This window comes from Dendrobium catenatum, unplaced genomic scaffold, assembly GCF_001605985.2.
Source record: "Dendrobium catenatum unplaced genomic scaffold, ASM160598v2 fragScaff_scaffold_312, whole genome shotgun sequence".
Classification (NCBI taxonomy): domain Eukaryota; kingdom Viridiplantae; phylum Streptophyta; class Magnoliopsida; order Asparagales; family Orchidaceae; genus Dendrobium; species Dendrobium catenatum.
Window position 1 is genome coordinate 201,476 of NW_021318774.1, and position 11,404 is coordinate 212,879.

The following is an 11,404-nucleotide window of genomic DNA, read 5'->3' on the forward strand; positions in this document are numbered from 1 at the left end:
TGATAAGATTGTGAAATGGAGAAATGCGATGAACTTTCTAGACAGACTGTAGGTTGTTTTCTCGACTTCTTTTCTTGCTCTTGTTGCCGTCTCGAGTATTAGCAGATATGCCCTCCTGGACAATGATGAAGCTCCCCACACATTCCCTTGGACGGTCCTTGGGCGACTAAGGGCAACCAGGGTAGTGAATGATCTGCTTTACTATTTCTATTATTCATGAGTCCAGGTTCTGCGGGCATGGGAGCTCTTTTAAGGCCCTTTGGTTGGTGTATTTTCTGAGATGAACCCAGGTGGATCACGACAATTTCGACTATTCTATGTCCAGGCACGGCTGCCGATGTGCTGCTGGACTATTTTTTGCTTTCCCTGTTCTTTATTGTATTACTGCTGAAGTTTATGGCATGAGAGCTAGGATTACTTGGTCTATGGTTGCAGGCATTGGTTTTTCGTGATGTCGATCAACTTTGTCTCTCCTTCAACCCGATCAGCTGCTGCTTGTCATCTAGTTCTTCTTTTTGTGCTCCTTACCACAGTTTTGATTCTTTTATAAAATTTAAATTGTACTGGGTAGTATAGTTGGGGTTTCTTATTCCTTTTGTCCCACATAAGTTTTTGTATTTGCTTATGTTGGGTAGTTTCTTTTTACCTGTAATCTTATTACCTGTAATCTTTTTATTACTTCTTAATATATGGGCCTAGGCCCCAAATTTCCCAAAAAAAAAAAAAAACAATGCTTCTATTGTCAAGTACAATGCATTGAGTCTATAAGCACATGAAGAAGCTATCAAATAAAATGCTTGCATGACCTGGCACTGAAGTAGTATCAACAAAAACACTGTAGTCCAAAAGGAGCAGGCAAACCAATCAGCTTGTTTATATTCCTCGGAAGTCTGCCCCTGCCGACAATGAAAGCAGAGTCAGAAATCTGGAGCGGATTAACTAATTAAAGAAGATGGGTTATTGGAATCACAGGCAGATTAAAGGGGTTGCATGGGAATTTCCTCGCTCTAATAAAAAAAAAAACTTTATAGAAAAATAAGCCTATTTCCGATAAGGGGCTGTTGAATAAAAAATAAATGGAATAAGACTATAGATAAAATAAATATAGTATATTAAATATGTATTTTTTATTGTTTAGTTGACTACAATATAAGTATATGATTTTAATTTTTTGATTGAGTTGAAGAAAAAATTAGTTGAGTATTGCGTCCTGGAGTATTCGCGGCGGTAGAGAAATATATAGTTTAACGTCTTAGCATTATACGAAGATCCAGCACACAATCAGATAAGTGAGAGGGTGTAGCGTTCATAAGAGACACAAGAGTTTTTAAGTGAAAAACTCCTGAAAAGGGGGAAAAACCACGGGGCCTAGCCCAGTTTGAATGAATCCACTAGTATTTGTAGTCGATTTTAAATGAGGCCTTCTTAGGGAGAAGGCATTGGCTTGATGTCACAAATGTACATCATATAGAATGTATTACATGGTGGGAGTTACAATAGATGTATTTGTTTTGTCAGCATGACCATAGTCGATAGGATGAAGGTCGGAAAGACCGTTGTCTGGTGATGGAGGTCGGAAGGATCATAGTAGGCGACGGAGGTCGGGAGGACCGTAGTCAGCAGGAGACCGGGGTTTGAGTGACCGTTGTCTGGTGATGGAGGTCGGAGTGGCCATAGTAGGCAACGAAGGTCAGGAGGACCGTAGTTGGCAGGAGACCGGGGTCTGAAAGATCGTTGTCTGTTGATGGAGGTCGGAAGGACCATAGTAGGCGACGGAGGTCGATAGGACCGTAGTCGGCAGGAGACCGGGATCTGAAAGACCGTTGTAGTAGGGCGATACTCTGGTAGATATGTCAGAGCCTTTGCTCGATGACATTAACCTGTGTGGAAGAGGTCGAGAGAATCCACCAAGGATGTAGGACCTATCCGAGGTTGTATGTCAGAGCACTGCTCGATGACGTTAACCTGTGTGGAAGAGGTCGAGAGAATCCACCAAGGATTTAGGACCTATCCGAGGTTGTATGTCAGAGCACCGCTCGATGACGTTAACCTGTGTCGAAGAGGTCAAGTCGAATCCCCCTGGGATTAATTTTTTCTTGATTGGGAGGGGACAAATGCCGCGTGTATTCCGAATCAAAGGTGAATAAGGGTCTATCTTTAGACCGTTACTGCCTTTTTGAGGTCAAGATTAAGAAATTGCCCAATGAGTAGAGGTCCATCAAGGGACTGTATAAAACATAGAAGTATACTTGCATTTGCTGAGATTTTTCTGAAACATCTTCTTGATATTGAAAGCATTGGAGGGATTTTCTTGATCATAATTTGAGTCAATGTTGCCCTCCAGTCCGCATCTGATTCTTATGATATTGATGTAGTTATGACTGATGTCAAGAAGTTGACAAGAATGTCCTTTTGAGATTGGAGAAAATATTTGCCCCCCAGTCGGGAACAAGTTTCTCACAGACGGCGCCAAACTGTTGCGTCCTGGAGTATTCACGGTGGTAGAGAAATATATGGTTTAACGTCTTAGCATTGTACGAAGATCCAGCACACAATCAGATAAGTGAGAGGGTGTAGCGTTCATAAGAGACACCAGAGTTTTTACGTGGAAAACCCCTGAAAAGGGGAAAAAACCACGGGGCCTGGCCCAGTTTGAATGAATCCACTAGTATTTGTAGTCGATTTTAAATGAGGCCTTCAGAGGGAGAAGGCCTTGACTTGATGTCACAAATGTACATCATATAGAATGTATTACATGGTGGGAGTTACAATAGATGTATTTGTTTTGTAAGCATGACCATAGTCGATAGGATGGAGGTCGGAAAGACCGTTGTCTGGTGATGGAGGTCGGAAGGACCATAGTAGGCGACGGAGGTCGGGAGGACCATAGTCAGCAGGAGACCGGGGTTTGAGTGACCGTTGTCTGGTGATTGAGGTCGGAGTGGCCATAATAGGCAACGGAAGTCGAGAGGACCGTAGTCGGTAGGAGACCGGGGTCTGAAAGACCGTTGTCTGTTGATGGAGGTCGGAAGGACTATAGTAAGCGACGGAGGTCGGTAGGACCGTAGTCGGCAGGAGACCGGGATTTGAAAGACCGTTGTAGTAGGGCGATACTCTGGTAGAACTCTAGGCATCAGGTAGTGGCCCAGTAGAAGTTCGAGCCTCAGGTGGTGTCCTGGTTGAGCACAGGGTCTCAAGTGGCTGTTCGGCGGAGCAACGACGTCAGGCGGTGATCCGATGGAGGTGAGGGCCTTCGGCGGTGGTCCGATGAAGGTGAGGGCCTCTGGCAAAGGTGAAGGCCTCTGACAAAGATGAGGGCATTTGGCGAAGGTGAGGGCCTCTGGCAAAGGTGAGGGCCTCTAGCAAAGGTGATGGCCTTTGGTGAAGTGAGGGCCTCAGGTGTTGGTGAGGGCCTTTGGCGAAGGTGAGTGCCTCTGGCGAAGGTGAGGGCCTCAGGCGGTGGTCCGGCGAGGCTCCGGCGGTGGTCTGGCGAGGCTCCGGCGGTGGTCCGGCGAGGTTCCGGCGGTGGTCGAGGAGGAGCTTCTTCCTTCTCTTCCTTATCTTCTCCTCTTCTCTTCTTGCTTGGATCCCCTTTCAAGAGAAATGAGGGGTCTATTTATAGATTTTCTAAAGTGGCATGCCCCGTAAATAGGTGAGAGATCAAGGGTAAATGGGGAGAGGTTGGATGGACTACCGATATTGAACCCCTTGATCATGGACCGTTCATCAGGCATTTGGAGGCCTTAGTGATTTCGGAATTCGGTGATCTTGGGCTCGTTGGATTCTTCTCGTCGAGCCGTTCGATTCGAGCATAAGCTCGTTAAAATCGAAGACCGTTTGGTAACAAATTGTGCTTCGAACCTTCCAACAGCACTTCGAGTCTTCGATTTAGACTCATTTGGGCTCGGATCGAGTTAAATTTGGTGTCGTTGGGTTCGTATTTCCGAGACGCTCTGTTTGACTATAAGTTTGCTGAAATCGGAGTTCGGGAGCTCCCAGATTTAATTTTTGAAGTTTTCGACTCCATTTTGCATCGAGATTCATGCCCGATCAAGATAATTTTTTGACGATGTATCAAGTATAAAACCTATAGTCATCAGTGGAGGCCGGAGGCCAAAAGATAGACAGTGATGATAGTCAACAGTAGTTGGTAGCGAGGGAAACTAATGGGAAGGGTGGTGAGCAACCATAGGCAAGTGATGGCAGAAGTGGAGGCAGTTGATAGAGGGCAATGGGTGGCAACCCAAAATCTGATCAGAAAAATTTTGGGTTCTCAACCCGTTTGACATACAGGTCAAGTTCGGGTTCAGCAAGTCGACCCACTTCAAAAATCGGGTCGGGTTTGGGTTGATCTGGGAACCCGAAAGTGACCCAGTTGACTCGTTTAGAAAACCCTAGGCGCAGCTGTTCCGCGGTTCCGCCTGTTCGTAAGCCTGCACAATGCACGTTACTCGATTTCCGCCAGGCACAGCCGCATCCGCCCTCCGTCGTTTGCTCACACAGCTCGCCCATTTATCTGAGTTCGCGAATTCCGTCGTCTGCCAGACCGAGGCTCCAGTTCCTTGCAAGCGCATCTGCATAGACCAGTGTACCCGCCACTGCGTTCGTTGTGCCCATCTCGGCCTCTGCAGTCTATCCGCACACCCTAAACTCTGCGCTCACAACTCCTCCAATATCCGCAGTCCGCACAGCTTGTCATTAGGTTCGCGGGTTAGGTCAAGTCAACCCAGTAACCCATGTGGGACGGGTCTGGGTTGGATTTCCTGACCCATTTGTAAAAATAGGTCAGGTAGGGTCAACCAGTTTAGACCCGAGTTAATCCGAGTTCGATTCAAACCCGACCTGCAGACCCATTTTGACACCTCTATTTCTACTATTCTACCTTCAATGGGTGTGCTCCTACCATAATTATTTCTTTATTTATCAAATTCTTATATATATATATATATAAAAGACAGACTTGCAGAATCTTGAGAGGGGTTGTTTATATCCTTTCCTTTGTATGATAGAGTTTTTATTCAGATATATGCATCTGAACAACTAAACCACATTAAAGTATATACGCTCTATGAACATGCAAATAAGAATTAATAACAACAACAAACTTTCAATTAATAACAACAACAACAACAACAACAACAACAAGCTTTCATCCCACTATGTAGGTCAACTACATAAACTCTTTTTCTCCATTGTGACTTGTTAAAAGTCGATATCTCATCTAAATCTAATACAGAAAGGTCATTTCAAATATTTTCTAACAAAGTTTTTTTTAGGTCTACCTCTACCTTTCTTAACAATAAGTCAAATCTAATACATCTACTTTCCTAACCGGATCATCGAAAGGCCGTCGTTTTTTGTGACCAAACCATCTTAGGCGACTCTCTATAATCTTATCTTCCACCAAAGCTACTCCAACTTTTTCATATATATATGCTCATTTTGTATCTTGTCTCTAAAAGTAAAGCCACTCATCCACCTGAGTATCCTCATATCTGCACACTTAACTTAATATTATGCTTATTTTTAATGGCCAAATTCTAAACCATAAAGCATTGCAAGTCTCATTACCATCTTATAGAATTTTTCCTCAAGTTAGAGAATGACTTTTCTATCATACAACAAGCCAGATGCATTCTTCCACTTCAACCATTCAACTTGAATTATACTAATAATATCCCAATCTATTTCACCGTCACTTTCAGCAATAGACCCAAGATATCTAAAATGTGTACTATTATTAATGACTTGATCGTCCAAAGTCACAATCCCTCCACTATATCTATTATTATCAAAATTGCACTCCATATATTCAGTTTTAGATCTACTCAAACAAAAGCCTTTAGACTCTAAGCTTGATCTCCATAATTCATGTTTACGTTCAACTCCCTCTCTAGTTTTATCAACAAGAAAAATATCATCAGCAAAAAGCATACACCATGGTACAACCTCTTGCAAATGTCTAGTGAGAACATCCATGACTAAAGCAAAAAGATATGGATTTAAGGTTGATCCTTTATGCAATCCACCTTAAATAGGAATATACTTGGTTAAATCACCTTGTGTTTGAACACAAGTAATAGCTCCTGCATAATATCCTTAATGACTTGAATATAAGCATTATTAACCTCTTATGTAGAACTCTCCGTAGCACTTCTCTTAAAACTTTATCATATGCTTTTTTTAAATCAATAAAAATCATATGCATATCCTCCTTATTCTCTCGATATTTCTCCAACAAACTTCTCAATAAATGTATAGCTTCCATAATAGACATAACTGGTATGAATCCAAATTGATTTTGAGAAACATTAGTTTTACGCCGCAACCTATGCTCCATAACTCTCTCCCATAGTTTTAAAGTACGACACATAAACTTAATTCCTCTATAATTCACATAAACTTGTGCATCACCTTTATTCTTAAAAATATGAATCAACACACTCATTCTCCACTCATCTGACATCCTATTAGTCTTCAAAATAATATTAAAAAGTTTAGTAAGCCAAGAAATTCCTTCATCTCCTAATCATTTCCACACCTCTATTGGAATATCATCGGATCCAATAGCTTTTCCAAACTTCATTTTCTTTAAAGCCTCTTTAACTTCAATTTTATTAATACACTGATAAAAACAAAAATCTTTATTTTTATTTAAGATACTAAGGTCACTAAAGTCAATCGCATTCTCACAATCTTCATTAAAAATTTTAGCAAAAAATATCATCCACCTTTATTGAATATCTTCTTCTAATAAAAGCACTTTTTGAACTTCATCCTTAATACACTTCACTTGAACTAAATCCTTATTACTCCAATCTCTTTGTTTAGCTAACTTATACATATATCTTTTGCCCTCCTTTGTATCTAATCTATAATATAAATTATTAAAAACTTAAATCTTTGCATTGAATATTATTTTCTTAGACTCCTTAGGGGTCTCTTTATACATCTTCCAATTATCAAAATTTTTACAACTAAATAAACTTTTTTTAACAAATCTTCTTACTTTTTATCTTTTCTTGCACATTTTAATCCAACACTAACTATTTTTATTATTAGTAGTTTTTCCCTTTGATACTCCAAGTACATCTTTTACAATATTCTTAATATCACCAACTACTTTTTCTCACATAATTTTAGCTTTCTTATGCACAGACAAAATCTTAAGAACTATAATTTTACTTTTAAAAATATTTTTATTAATATTCTAAACGAAGCCTAAGTTCAAGCAAAGGCACAACCCAAAAGGCAGCATATAAGAGGAACAATAAATAAGTGTGTATCCTATTGTTTAATCCACACAACAACAATATCAAGCCTTTATCCCACTACATAAGGTCGGCTACATGAATTTCTCTATTGTGTCCAGTTAAAAGTCAAATTCTCATTTAAATCTAATAAAAAAAGATCATTTCTAATATTCTCTAACCAAGTGCAATGATATATCTATATATATATAAACACACACACAAGTGTGGTAAAACTGGTTAGATCATGTGTACAGTCATTTTACAAAATAAGGCATGGAATCCTGTTCTTTTGAATTTTTAACATCAACACACCAGATCGCAATGATATGCAATAATCAAATAAGCGACTTAGTGAAAAAAAAAAAGATATCATAAAAAACAAAGAGATCAATTAGTGAAATCAAATCATATCCATTCTGAATCAGAAAATGTGAAATCACTGAAAAACGTCCATAAAATTAGTAAATTTGCAACTGATGAAATAAAGCTATGGATGAAGCATGTGATCATATATTAAGTCATTAACAAAGTCTAATATATGAAAATCAAATAGTCACTTAACTGACTTGCTGAAGCGCTGGTCAGTCTCCACCCTAAACTCTTTGGATTTAAGCACGCCAATCCTATATCCCAATACAATCATCAAACATTCAAACTCAGATGCGAATCCCAAGAACACAGCAATTAATACTAATAAACCAAATAAAGAAGGGATAGAGATCCCAAAGCTCAAAAAAAAAAAAAAGAAGCAAAATATGAGAAGGCAAATAGATCTCACCTCCAAATTCAAGAAAGCATTGCCCGGCAATCCACACTGGAACCACCAGCTCCAGTAAAATTAAAACCCACCTTTCACCAACAATGAAGAACGTCTGGCTGCACCCTGCCACATTTTAACAAACTTGTTCTCACAGCCCTCGTGCCACTATGATAGGAATCCAAAAGCAGTTCAATAAGTACACTAACTGATTGGCTGCCTCTGCAATATTTATTGGGGAAAGGAACTTCCACTAAACCCTAAGCCAGCTAGGCTTAGTTTGAGCTTGGCCAGCTTTTAATTTCAAATCAACAAGTCCAATATCTGAAACTTCAGAATCCAAAACCTTACTAAGGCTTTATTTGGGACGGCTTTCTTACTGTTTTTTAAAACAGCTTAGTATAAAAATTAAAATTTTTATACTTAAAAATTGCTTTAAGAAGCGGTAAAAAAACCTTCCCAAACGAAGCCTAAATTTCACAACAACAGTTGTTAAGAATCAGTTAATTTTCAAAACCGATTTCCCTAAGTTTCAAAAAATGAAAAATCTCATTATTCAAATTAATTATAGATACAGAAGAAACCAAAATGTGTTACACAAGCAAGCTTCCATTATTCCAGAATTTCATCATGACTTGATCATACTTCATGAAATGAAACTCCAAGCAGTTCTTTAAATCAAAGCTGTGATAAAGATGCTGCATGAGAAAATTGTTATTTTATTGTTGCTCCGCATAAAAATATTACAATAAACACAATGGAGTAAAACTACGGAGTACAACTGACTGCATTTTGGTGAAGACTGTCATGACCATTGCACCAAGGGCTGTAAAGGTCTCAATTGTTAGGTGAAATGATTGTCATCTCTACAATCTCTATTGAAATTAACATAAAGGTACTCTCCAATAAATACAAAGAAACATTGATGATAGTTAGAGGGAGGCGTCAGTGGCTCAAAAAGATAATGGCCACCAAAAGGAGACAGAAAGCTACTTCGGGATGGGTAACTAAGTTACGCCCAAAACTGATTCAGAACAAAAAAAACAATTAAAACCGTTCTGTATTGAGAGTAGAGAACTGCTCTGTTTTAGGAGAACGATGCTCTCGGTTAATTAGAGAGGTAACCAGAAAAACAAAACCTCTAGAGAAGCATGGAGAGTGAACTTTAATTGATGTGGGAGAAGGATCGAGGAAAGGTTTGCATGTGAGATGACATCGTTTACACGGGTAATGAGTATTATAGCAAGCGGTGGATACGAAGTGAGCAGGGATTCGGGATGGGTTTTGGATTTCAGCAGATATATATATATATATATATATATATATATATATATATATATATATATATATAGGATTTTGTACAGAGGTCAACACATATTAGTTCATAAAAATTCCATTTTTATCAACAATTGGCAAGAATAGTTGAGTAAAACATATAAATTTTGTTTAAAAAAATCTATTGATGGAAATTTGAAAGTTTGCTCTCATCAAAAAATACAAATTGGATGTGTTTAGATGAAAAAATTTAGAATCTAAGCAATGTTTTAATATTTGGTACGCTTTAGTTATTTTATTTAGATATCATTAGGTTTTACATTAGTTTATTTTAGTATAAACATGCCTATGTTGATCCCTATCCAAAAAGTGTTGTGTTCTCTAATCATTATGTAGGTTTTTTTGGTCGTTTTAACTCTTTGACCCCTAAGCAAATAAATAAAACTATAAGTAGGACATCTAAAAATCTTATTTCATTATCAAACACACATGTATGTCATGCATGCACATGCATAATTCTATGTACAATACGTGTTTAAGTCCTATATAACTCATCTAACTTAAAATTTTGTTCAGCAATCAATGAGTTATGTCCCACATTCCCTATTTATTACTACAAAAAATAAAAAATAAAAAACCTTCAAATAACTTAAGGCAACAGATGGATAGTAGAAGCCCTTACTACATTGACATCAAAGCCCGAAATCCTCTATATACTGTATTAACCGCGTATAATAAATGAATTATAAATAGATCATGTGTCGCAATGGAGTCGTGCATCAAAAATTGAGGGGAAAAGGATTAGCTGAGAAATTAGCAACAATAATGAAGTCGGAGAATAGCATGAGAGGATTGTTACAATCCTGATAAGATGCCTTAGATCACCAAACAAAAAATCTATGAATCACCCAGCATTCACCCTTTGTGCCATAGTACTGAAGCCATCATAAGGGTATCCACTGAAACCTAGCAACAGTAAAACATGATCTATAACTGAAATTAAGTAATTCATTTTCCTTCAAAGATCAAATTTCTTCTTCCCTTTCTCTAATTCATTTCTTTTCTGATCTGCAATCTACAAGTCACATTTTGTAATTTGTACTTTATAATCATGAATCAGTCATAATTTTTGTCAACAGTCATCCTAATTCTAGTTTGAACTCTGATATCAATTAATCCAGCAATCTAAAATTCTGTCTCGCACACAATTTCTACATAAAAGTAAGCATGAGAAGAATATGAAAAGTGCATGATGTTGAAGATTCATTGAAAATGTTTACATTTTGATATGGCCTGCAGAGTTTTCATGTTTAAAACAAAATTCAATCCATCGACATATCTTTGGTTCTAAGTTATTGTGCTAACGGGTAAACCATTATTCATAACTTGAGCATATTTTAATTCTAGAGTATAATGCTTTTCTAGAAGACTAGAATGTTCTAAGTACTCCAATATCTGAGACTCACAACATAGATTTGAAGCTCTACTCAATAGCTCTATCCACATGAAGATCGTTAGAAGGAAAATAAATGATTTCAACATAAATGGTGGGAAGGATTATTGTAATGCATCAAAAAGTCAATGCTAATTTGTACAGAACAATCTTTAGCTAAGCCAAAAATTTCAAATAATTCCAATATAACATACCTTCTGTATATACCATCTGATTATCTGATTGCAGCCATCCAAAGCCTTCATTCAGAACATTAGCATCTTAAACAGCAGTAGAAATAGCTTTGTCACAAATATTTAGGGTCAATTTCATAAATTCTCAATCTCCATTTGTTCTTGGTTACTGAAACATGATGTGTTAAAACTATTATATACACATCTTAAGGGTGTATTTTTTTAACCTTTATTCTCACACTTTTCAATTACTTATGTTCAACAGAAATTTTAGCTACTGCATTTACATAACATACCTCCCATAGAATATTTTAGATCCTGCATAAAAAACAGAAGAACTGTGACAATCATATCCAATCAAAAAATGTCATAGGTTTCCCCTAATCATTGGATGATTCATAAAATGATTCTCTACAAACCAGAGAAATACATAAACTACAATAAAGTAGAGCAAAAACTATAAACTATCAAGTATGGTTGAACTGGAATTTAT

The 11,404-nt window shown here is 37.8% G+C and overlaps 1 long non-coding RNA gene across 1 annotated transcript; it reads right to left on the reverse strand.

Annotated features, from left to right (window-relative positions):
- Nucleotides 1-702: 702 nt before the first annotated feature.
- On the reverse strand, nucleotides 703-8,317 carry LOC110099349. Its single transcript, XR_002303437.2, has 3 exons — nucleotides 8,032-8,317; nucleotides 7,816-7,876; nucleotides 703-896 (listed from the first exon to the last, which is right to left on the reverse strand). It is a non-coding gene; the product is annotated as an uncharacterized LOC110099349 (long non-coding RNA).
- Nucleotides 8,318-11,404: the final 3,087 nt, after the last annotated feature.